Source organism: Chanodichthys erythropterus, chromosome 1 (assembly GCF_024489055.1).
Source record: "Chanodichthys erythropterus isolate Z2021 chromosome 1, ASM2448905v1, whole genome shotgun sequence".
Lineage (NCBI taxonomy): Eukaryota > Metazoa > Chordata > Actinopteri > Cypriniformes > Xenocyprididae > Chanodichthys > Chanodichthys erythropterus.
The window spans coordinates 13,028,898-13,041,180 of record NC_090221.1 but is presented as its reverse complement, the minus strand read 5'-3'; positions in this window follow the sequence as shown (position 1 = coordinate 13,041,180).

The following is a 12,283-nucleotide window of genomic DNA, read 5'->3' as shown; positions in this document are numbered from 1 at the left end:
CTGTGAAGGCCTCATCGACACGACAGCCAGTGGCTCAGATACTCAACAAACCGTCCCATACCGGTGTGATGAATACGATCCTCAACTAGATGGAACTGGAATAAATACTTTGACTGAACTGAACTGAGCTGGATGATGACATCACTGTTTACTCCAGTGCTGTTATAGATAAAATAACTAAATTAATAACTATTGTTTTAAATATATCCAAATGTATGTGTGTGTATATATATATATATATATATATATATATATATATATATATATATATATATATATATATATATATATATATATATATATATATATATATATATATTTATTAGACATACAGTAAAATATTTCCTTTTTTTGTTTTCATTTTGATGATTACAGCTTGCTGCTCATCAAAATAAAAAAATTAGTATCTCAAATTATTAGAATATTAATTTTCAAGTTCTATTAAATTACCATTCTCTATATCTACTGGGTTTAGGTCAGTAATCCCAACAGCAGTCATGGGGAAGTCTGCTGACTTGACAGTTGTCCAGAAGACAAACATCAAGACCCTCTACAATAAGGGTAAGCCACAGAGGGTCATTGCTGAAAGAGCTGGCTGTCCACGTACCAAGCCACTTCTGAACCAAAGACAACGTCAGAACGTCTTACCTGGGCTAAGGAGAAAAAGAACTGGACTGTGGCTCAGTGGTCCAAAGTCCTCTTTTCAGATGAAAGTAAATTTTGCATTTCATTTGGAAATCAAGGTTCCAGAGTCTGGAGGAAGAGCGGAGAGGCACAGAAACCATGTTGCTTGAAGTCCAGTGTGAAGTTTCCACAGTCAGTGATGATATGGGCTGCCATGTCATCTGCTAGTGTTGGTCCACTGTGTTTTCTGAAGTCCAAAGTCAACGCAGCCATCTACCAGGAAATTTTAGAGCACTTCATGCTTCCTGCTGCTGACAAGCTTTATGGAGATGCTGATTTAATTTTCCAGCAGGATTTAGCACCTGCCCACACTGCCAAAGGTACCAAAACCTGGTTCAATGACCATGGTGTTACTGTGCTTGATTGGCCATCACACCCGCCTGACCCAAACCCCGTAGAGAATCTATGGGGTAATGTCAAGAGGAAGATGAGAGAACCAGACCCAACAATACAGATGACCTGAAGGCTGCTATCAAAGCAACCTGGGCTTCCATTACACCTGAGCAGTGCCACAGGCTGATTGCCTCCATGCCACACCGCATTGATGCAGTAATTTATGCAAAAGGATGCCCAACCAAGTATTGAGTGCATAGAAATGAACATACTTTTCAGAAGCCTGACATTTCTGTTTAAAATATCCTTTTTTAATTGATCTTATGAAGTATTCTAATTTATTGAGATAAATTAGCACTGGTGGGTTTTTGTTAAATATGAGCCAAAATCATCAGAATTAAAAGAACCAAAGACTTATAGTACTTCAGTCTGTGTGCATTGAATTTATTTAATACACGAGTTCCACAATTTGAATTACTGAAATGCACTTTTCCACGACAGTCTAATTGATTGAGATGCACCCATATATAGTATATGGTGTAAATGTTTAATAAAAGAAAATAAAGTTTATTATTATTTACTGTTTAGAGAACATGGAAGTAACAACAAAATAGCGGCAACAAAATAACTTTTTATGCATACAAAAACCTATAGAACTCATTATATAAAATATAAATGTAAAGGGTTACTAAATATTAACATTAACCAAGATTATATGCTGCTAGTGATCATTAGTAGTTTATATTAAGTGTAACAAAGGAATGGAATATTTTATATCGCAAATATATTAAGCATTCCCACCGGAACACATTTGCAAATGGACCTTGTTGTCAGCAGTGACGGAAAAGACGAAACAGCGGGAATGGCGTGCCTGAAGGTACACTTATCGAAACGAAACGCAAAGCGAACCGGGAACTCGATGCTTTCACATATCACAAAGAAAACGGACCACAAATGGAAGAAAAAAAAAGAAGCGAGCAAGTTTAAAATCTGTTAAAAAGACAACAAAGGCAGAAAAAGAAACAAACTGCATTCAAAAACAGTCTCAAAAAATCAAAGAATCCAAAGGGCCTGGATAACATTAGCCTAAGAAAGAAACAGAAAAATTTCAGCTTCTGACAGTTCTCTTTTACTTGAAACTTTGAAGACAAGCTGAGCAGAGAGTGGCCCAGGGAAAGAGCGCCCAGAATCACAGCCCACAAACACCTGAATTATGCTGTTTAATCATAACTACTGCATTTTTCTACACATGAAGAACATTCATAACTTATTCCATACAGGTTTTACTTCCTTTTCCTCCCCAACCTGCTTGGAAACAAACCCTCTGGCACTTCCTGTAAGATTTGCAAGTGTTTAGTAGACTTCGTGCAATTCACCGTTCTCATTTGTCGCAATCACAATACAGTATAAAACATGACAAATATTTCATGATTCACATGAAAAATCCAGAATAAACCAGCATGAATTCCATGGTGGTCCATGCTGGTTTATATTGGTTAGAGCTGGTATAGTGCTGGTTTAGCAGGTGAATCAAAATAGTCTTGCTGTTTTCAAGAAAACCAGAAGGTCAGCATCCCATGCTGGTCTCAGCATGCAAAACATGCTGTGCTTTTTTATATCAGGGTCACAATTAAATCTTTTGATTAATACTAATATACAGAACATACAACTGACCTTTATGATTAACACCCTGAAAATGCACAATGAGATGTCCTCGACCTGCAAAACTACATTTTCTCTGCAGCCCCTAAAGGAACAAACAAATCCAGTCAACGTGAAGCATACTGTACAAAACTAATTCTGAATAATCTTTCATGTCAAGATAAGCTAAGGGTAGAAATAACTTCCACAGATGTGCATTACACAGTGGAGATTAGTCATATGTTTGCCTTTTCCATTATTGTTGTGTACCCGTATGCGTATTTCGTCTGAGTTGAAGAAGTGGATGAAGTGCACTGATTCCAACAATCAAGGCCGATGGGCCCGCCAGTGCCATTTAATCTTTCACAACAAATTATTCCCTCTGTTTATTTGCCTCCGCAGCTCCCCTCGTCTCCTCCTTCCATCCCCTGCAGTATTTTGAGGAATGCAATTTCAGAGAGAATGAAAGGGCAATGTTTTGTTTGATTCAATCAGTATTGAATTGAACTGGATCAAATGAGAGTCCATTATCTGAAGGCACTGTTTGTCTGTTGGTGTAATGAGGGCCCTGTTCACACGCTGGTGTCTCAAACACCACATATGTCCAACTGTTTCAGCGCAATAGACCTTTTATTACCACTGTGATGATAATCTTGTTGTTTTGTGCGATAATTGTATCAAATAATCTCCATTTCGCAGAGACAAAGACTCAGTGGTGATGGGATGCCCTGAAGTTCTCAGTGAGCTAAAGCTGCAGTATTGTCTCATGTCCTCCTGAGGCACAACAAACATTCAAACTCAACATGGATTGACAAACTGTGCTGTGACACTTCAGTCAACATCTCCAGTGGTAAGCTACCATCTGTGGAGGGATGACATACACCCTGTCATATAAATTTGATTGGATGATCATTAAAAATTACAGTACAATACAATAGAAGAAATGATCACACACTGTATTGCTATATCGCAATGAAATCTAAATTTCTAATGACTTACTGGAACACTGAACTGTCTTAAAGTATACCTCTGATTTTATTTTAACAAAGATAATCTCTGTCTAGTGTTTAGTATTTTTTATTTATAAATTTCAATTCGTCTTTTTTTATTGCTTTTTAATTTTCATCTAAATTATATTGAAGCCACATACATAAAACACATGCAAAATGAAACAAGTTTTCACAATTTAATTTATAAACTTATTTGAAAGGATAAAATTGTAGTAATTTTAATTAATATTATTAATTTAAATTTAAAATAGTAATTACAAATATTTTAATATATTGCTATATTTTTTTTCTTAAAATATTGCAACAGTACTTTTTTTCTCTATTTATTGCTGTTTATAATTTATTTTCATTTCACCTCAAATGAAGATTTCTTTCAGATGTAGTAGTGGATAAAATTTGGAGACAGATTTACTCTCTTTCTTTGGCACATTGATTCTCTCTCTCATAGGTTCATTGTGACGCATTAGGATATATTACACTGTATCAGATCACAATACGAGTTTGTTCTAAGAACATTAATACAACATATTATATTATTGTTATATACTGATGGGTTTGTTATAATAGACGGGTCAATGAAAAATAAAGCTTCAAAAGTTTTTTTTTTAAATTTGAATTTGAATTTTTTTTAAATCAAAATTCATGAGTTTGTGTTTTTTGACTTTTTTTTTTGGTTAGTAAACTGTGACATATTATACCCAAACATTATTCAGACACTTTGACCTGACCATGTTATCTGAAATAATTAAGATTTTTTTTTTTTCTGACACAGTTTAACTCTGTGATCTTGTTACCATTTTTTAAACTATAGTGAAAAAACTGTATTAATGAATTAAATGTTCAAGGTATCTGAATAAATTTTGGTTTGATCGCATATATATATATATATATATATATATATATATATATATATATATATATATATATATATATATACATGAAGACTTCAGATGCAAAAGCCTCTAAGTGCTGTCTGAAATTGTCTTCTAAAATGACAATATTAGGTTAGGTTCAGTAATTTCACAATTTCATATTGAAATAACTGACCATAAGTGTATGTGTATATATATATATATATATATATATATATATATATATATATATATATATATATATATATATATATATATATATATATATACAGCTATGGAAAAAATTAAGAGACCACTTAACATTGATTTCTGAACTGAGTGGTCTCTTAATTTTTTCCATAGCTGTATATATACCCTTGACACTAAGGGTTACTTATATATGTATATATATATATATATATATATATATATATATATATATATATATATATATATATATATATATATATATATATATATATATATATATATATATAAGTAACCCTTAGTGTCAACAGTTCCTAATTATTATTATTTAGTTTAAATGATAACAGAGTTTAAATCTGATGAATATCAGTTGTGCCACATGACAGGATTAATAATGATAGGGAATATGCTGATTACTGGATTCTTTTTTTTTTTTTTTTTTAATTTCTATTACATATGAAAGTAAAATGCAAATGTGTTTTAGTCAACAGTCTCTATTGAAGTAAAAGTAGCAAACTGATCAAAAACAGAATAAATAACATTTGGAACGTAGAAACTGGAATACGCTTCAGTGCAGTAGATTGGTTAGATACACTGTAATTGATTGTGATTGAATAACAACAAAGTCATGTTTTATATTGATACAAAAAGAATCATCAGCTTAAGTCAGTTGAGAATTCTACTTGGAACCCTATATTAGCTTTCACTCATGATAACAAGTTCTTATATTGATTTTTTAAATACAATGAAGAGGTTTATGATAAAAAAGCAGTTTTACACTGGTTGGACCACCTGACATGGAAAGTGTACCAACCTACCCATACTTGAAAGTAGCTATTTTTATTAGTATTTCAGAGAGATCTTTTCACTCTGACACAAGTATCAACTGGGGTCCTGTGGTTGATGTATTATCTTGTTTACTGTTATTACCTTGTCAATTCATAACAATAGACCCATGTTTGCAGTTGTGCCACCATTTGAGAATATACAAATTGCTGGACACATTTTTTTTTCAATTATCTCAAACTACTGATATTTATATGAAAGGTTTCAAACATAAAACTATGCCATAGTAATTTATTTTGAATTTCTTCTTATTAAAACACCATATTAAATAGCTTAAATAGACTATTGCAGGGTTTTGCAGGGTTGCATTACCTGATATTTTGGTGGTTTAAGATGCCAAAAAATAAAATAACATTTATTATTTGAATATACTAAAAATGAGAGTTTTGGAAGTCGTTTAAAGCTGAAAACTAATTTCTTTAAAAAACATTTCTGTTAGAGCTCATGTGGATGTGGATGTGGGTGAAAACAGGAGGGTGGTTTGCTAACACTTCTTCAAATGCACTTAAGGGACAGTGGGATGTCCTCTATGTGCTTATTCTAATTACTGTTAGATCTGTCTTGTTATATGTTTCACTCTGTTATAGGCCTTTACAAAAATCAAAGTAGCACAGAAACTGATTGCATTTGGGCTGTTCTGTTATTGTAGTATCTATCTTTTAGTTGGCAGTATGTCACATGTAGATTTATTTCTACTTAAATAACACTTTACAATAAGTTCTCATTTCTTAACATTAGTTAAGCTTAACTTCAATCCGCTTTATATTTACAATGTCGGTATATGTACAGTAAATTAACAATGTTTACTCATTCCCTGGAAAGAGAAATTCACGTTTATTTGTCAGTAAAAGACATTTTGACAGCTCCAGGGCTTTTATGAAAAATACAATTGTTTATGTTATTTCATAGTACATTAACTTTTGACTAACATTTGATTTTAGAAATGTTTTAATAAATGCTGAATTAAGATAAACTAAGATTAATAATGCTCTAGAAGTATTGTTCATTGTTAGTTTGTGTTGATTAACGTTAACAAAATAGTCCTTATTGTAGTAATGCAGAATTATTAGGCCGTAATGAATGTATATGATCAACAGTGATTCACTTTAAAGGTAACACTTTAGAATACTGTTCCATCATTAATGAATAACTACACAGGAACAAATGAGTAACACACTATTAACGTTCTTGTTACTACTATTAACTAATAAGAAACTTGGATTAACTAATTAGTGAGTAATAATACTCTGTTGAATGTGGTAGTTCACTATTAGCTAATCAGTAACTACTATTTTACATACCTTCCAGAGAACAAAGAACTATTATGGTCCATAATTAATGTGAAAAATGCATAATGTATAATTAATTCTAAAGTGAAGATCATAGTAACCCACTAGTAATGACTCAAGTATTACCAAATCCATCGGAAGTTATTACTATCCAAAAACTCTGTCATTAATTACTCACTCTCATGTCATTCCACACCACACCACACCACACCACACCACACCACACCACACCACACCACACCTGTAAGACCTTTGTTCATCTTCAGAACACAAATTAAGATATTTTTGATGAAATCCAAGATGAATATGACTTGTCCATACAGTAGACAGCAATATAATCACCACTTTCAGGGTCCAAAAAGGTACTAAAGACATTGTTAAAACAGTCGACGTGACTTAATTTTATGAAGCAACGAGAATACTTTTTGTGCGCAAAAACAAAACAAAAATGACCTTATTCAACAAACTCTTATCTTTCCTGTCATTACCCATATGCAGGTGATGCAGTAAGCACAGTAAAGGCTTCCATGTTTACGGCCGAACGCCGGCTCAGTATTGGCCAAAGCTGATCATGTGAGCAGCATGACGCAAATAATCAAAAATATCTAAAAATAAGTTCTTACAGGTGTGGACCGACATGAGGGTGAGTACTTAATGACAGAAATTTCATTTTTGGGTGAACTAACCCTTTAAGTCTCTAGGTTCAGGACTCTTTAATTGTTCATACTTTAACCCCCATATATATATAGGGGAAAGTGGGGTGAGTTGTGCCAGTTTTTACTCAAAGTGACTTTAAAGTGAGGCCAAGGCAGTAATGCCTTCAACTTGAGAATGTACATATATTTCAGGATGTGGTGCATGCCTGAGAACAGTAACTTTGGATCTGAAATAAATTGTTTCAGAAATATAGCTTTTGGAAAAAAAGTGGTCTCGTGGCACAACTTGCCCCTAGTGCGGGGTAAGTTGTGCCTTTGGGGAGAATACGTAGGGGTAATTTGTGCCAGTCATTTCTGAAGTAAAACAGAACATTTTAATGTTATGAACTGTAATGCTATATGAAAGAAAGACAAATTCAATACAAAATTACTCATTTAAGGTTTATTTAGATATTGTCACCCTATTAAACTGTTGGAATAGGCTACGAAAGTATAAAATAAGAAAGTCATATTTTGTAGTTTTTGGGAAAACACAAAAAACTTAAATACACAATATATGATATTTGTGAATCATTTCAGGCAAAAAGGCTTTGGCAATAGATGCCTGTGGACATACATAGAACGCTGTCTCTCAGTTATAAGAATAACATAACAATATGCCACATTCCAAATTATTATGCAAGTGACATATCAGTAAGATTTCAGTAGAATAAACATTCAGATTTTAGTTTTTCTAAGAAAATGTTTGTTTGTTTATCCATGTCTTATAACTGGTATCAGTCTCAGACAAAATCATTTGCCAGGTCTATGGAAACCCCTACTTAGAGGTTGTTCCACATTATTAAGCAAGTCACAGTTTTCATGCAAAATGGGGAGGAAGAAAGATCTTTCTGAAGATGCAAATACCTGTTTGCTGCTTAACACTGGCTTTTTTATAGCTGCCCTTTTAATACAATACATTTTTTTTTGACATGAACTTTCATTAATAAGCCTTTATCTGACCGAGTTCTGCTGTGCTCTAAATCACTCACAAATCTTATGATAATTCGATAAACTCCATTCAGTTTTCACACAATATTAGTTGTTTTTTTTTATGCCTTTTGCACAACATTGGACCATTTCATGCTTTTCATCTTCAGAAAGTGCATTTTATAAGTGTGTGGCATGATGGGTTTTGGTCTAAAATCAAGAATGTCACATAGTTTAACTGCTAAAATGTAAGAGTAAAATGTACAATTACAAATTAATAATATGTTGAGAATAATCATACGTGGGGGTGAGTTGTGCCACTGGCACAACTTAACCCAGGCCCTCTGGCACAAATCACCACAAGTTTGAAAAACTAGCATGATCCAGCAGTTAAGAGCTAACATCATGCTAACTGTATAGACTCATTGTGTAGCCTGCTAAAGCACTAAAACATGTGTGAAATGTTTACAAACTTGTCTATAATTGTTCAGACACTACAATCAAAAAACCTTGATCATAGAAATTTTACTTTGAAAGGGAAAAAACATTTTTTTTTTTTTTTTTTTTTTAGCTAAAATGTGCTTTCTTCTCATGCCATGTGTCTCTCTTCTTTGGAGGATGAGTAAAATGGATGGCTTTTCAAAATTATGTGGTCACATGACCAATTTCTTCTATGGTTTTACAGAAAGAATGGGTGGAACTACACTCTAAAAAATGCTGGGTTAAAAACAACCCAAGTTGGGTTAAATATAGACAATCCCAGCAGGTTGGGTTAAAGGGCACCTATTTCACAAGATGTAATAGAAGTCTCTGGTCTGGACAAGTTTCAGCTTAAAATACCCCACAGATTTGCCCCTATTTGGGGGTGAGCAAAAACATGCCTTTTACTATATTGCTGGCTAAAAACTAAAAAAATAAATCCAAAATTGGTTGAAAAAAATGGCTGGGTGAAAACAACCCATTCCTTGGATTTGTCCATATTTAACCCAGCAGTTTTAGAGTGTACTTCTCTCCTGGCACAAATCCCAAATCATTATATATATATATATATATATATATATATATATATATATATATATATATATATATATATATATATATATATATATATATATATGGTCATAATGCTTCTGTGTTCCACTCATAAGTAGTTTGGTTAATGTTCTCTGACCCCCTGGAATTTTTTTAAATGCAAGCTGGCATCCGGTAGTTCACGAGTCAGCACAGCCCCCCAGACAAGCACCCCTGAATGAGCAATGCAGCAGCCCTCAAAGAGGCCTGTGAATGTGTCACGCCTCTCAGCTCAAACACGGCTTGAAGCTGACACCGAAATGGCACGGAACAGGTCAGTTCGGCATTAGCCTCCAGTTACAACAGCACCACGCTCCCATGAAGAGCAATTACACACTCTCGAGCAAAGAATACCTTGGCATTACTTCTGGGCCATTATAGAAGGGGAATGACAGATTTTTCAGCAAACAAAGAAAGGACTTACTTTAAAAGTAGGAGAAAGCAGACTGAATCTTTCTCTGAGAATAAGCGTGCAAGACTAATAAAAGTCCTTCAACCCTTCAAGCATACATTTTGAATAAGTCTTTGGTCTCACACTTAAAATGCAGCAGGCCAGACTTGAATACTCTGAATGCAAACCCACGCTCTGTACATCAGTGGCTCCTGTAAAGAGATCATTAGCTTTGAAGAGGCTTAGTTTACCTTCAACTTTACACCTAACCTGGAGGTAGCTATCAATGTCATAATTTATATTTTCATGAAATCTCTTTCATATTTTGCTGTTTAATGGAAATGATCAGTTGCTGTAAAATAATTACCTTAGCAGTTACAGTGGCCCACAGAACGTATTTGGACAGTGAAGTTGCACTGATGCCATTGCATTAGATAGCAAAATACCAAACCAAGGTATTTGTTTGAAAGAAAGATATATTTATTTATTTTATAATTATACACTGTTTAAATGTAAAGGATTAGTTCACTTTAAAATGAAAATTACCCCATGATTTACTCACCCTTAAGCCATAGGTGTATATGACTTTATTCTTTCAGACGAATACAATCAGAGTTATATTAATAATCACCCTGATTAGACTGCCTTCCGTATTTATCTTATGACAAAAGCATAACTGATGCGCTTGTTTTGTAAGTTGAATATGGAAGGTGTAGGATATAGCGTAAGTGTTTTGAACAGCGAGAGTCATTACACTTTCTTTCTAAGTAGAATCCCGTAGGCGGTCTGGCGGAAGCTAGATATTTTATTTTATAACTTGATAAATATGGATATTTTTTCTTACACAAACGCATCACTTCACTTCAGAAGGCCTTTATTAAAGGGATAGTTCACCCATAAATGAAAATTTGATGTTTATCTGCATACCCCCAGCACATCCAAGATGTAGGTGACTCAGTATTCAGCATTCACTTCTCTCTGGAGAAGGTCTGATCGCACTCTGACAACGCCAGTGATGTCTCGCGCATATACTTCAATGAGAGCGAGACATCAGTGCTGCTGTCAGAGCGCGATCAGACCTTACTAAGTGAGTGCTGAACACAGTTGGACATAGTGGTGCTTTAGAGGTAAAAAATGATATATATACTGTTCGGTTTCTTGCACAAACTGATCGTTTCGTGTCTTAGGACATCAATGTGTCATCACAAGCCGCAGGGTTTAATTAGGACTTGTCTATGCAAGTTTTATTTACTTTTATTTATAGTAGAAGTTCCCATCCACTCGCATTATTTGACTGACAGACGGCAACGGTTGGAGTTAAAAATCATTATTTGTGTTCTACTGAAGGAACAAAGTCACCTACATCTTGGATGCATTGGGGGTAAGCAGATAAACATCAAATTTTAATTTTTGGGTGAACTATCCCTTTAACCCCCGGAGCCGTGTGGAGTACGTTTGATGAATGGTTGCACTTTTTTGAGTTTCAGACTGGTATTTTTTGTGCAATGCCATTATAAAGTTTAGAAGCATCAGGGTGATTATTAATATAACTCAGATTGTATTAATCTGAAAGAAGAAAGTCATATACACTTAGGATGGCTTGAGGGTGAGTAAATCATGGGCTCATTTTTATTTTAAAGTGAACTAACCCTTTAAGACAAATGATTGGAAAACCATCCGGTTGTCAAATGTTAATTGAACATGTCCATAGTTGATGTGATGAACTACAGCTGTGTAAACTCACAGGGAACTGAAGCCTTAATTTTGAAAATTGTATTTATACAATGTGTTTAAGTGATTTTGGTTGGGCTTATTGGACATTTTCATGTTTCTCTCTCTTTTTGACCTCCCAAAAACTTGTTTAGCGCTATGCAACATGGGGCTTGTTTACAGCTGGTCACTGCGTTTTTACTGATCAGATATCTGATTTATCAAAACGATTCCATTTACACTTGGCCACATAAATGTGGATTTTTATCCCTAACGGATATAAATCCAATCTTCAATTCATGTGCTATGTGCAGATTTACTGGAGTTCACATCACCGAAAACAACAAATATGAGCTGCATTTTATTGATCATCAAAGACCGCAATAAGAGAGTGTGTGGCAACAGCACAGGTAAGATCATTTAGTGTCATTACTTTTAATGAAGATGATTGTGTTTTGAGTGTCTATGACTTACTTTTAGTTTCATTTGCATCACGTCAACTTGCTGAAGAGATACTCAGCTGCTTATCTGCAGCAATGCATATTGCAGTAGCACTGTCATATCTGGCTATAACGTCATATAGCTTAAAACATGCTCTCACACATTTATTTTTTTCAGCATTTTT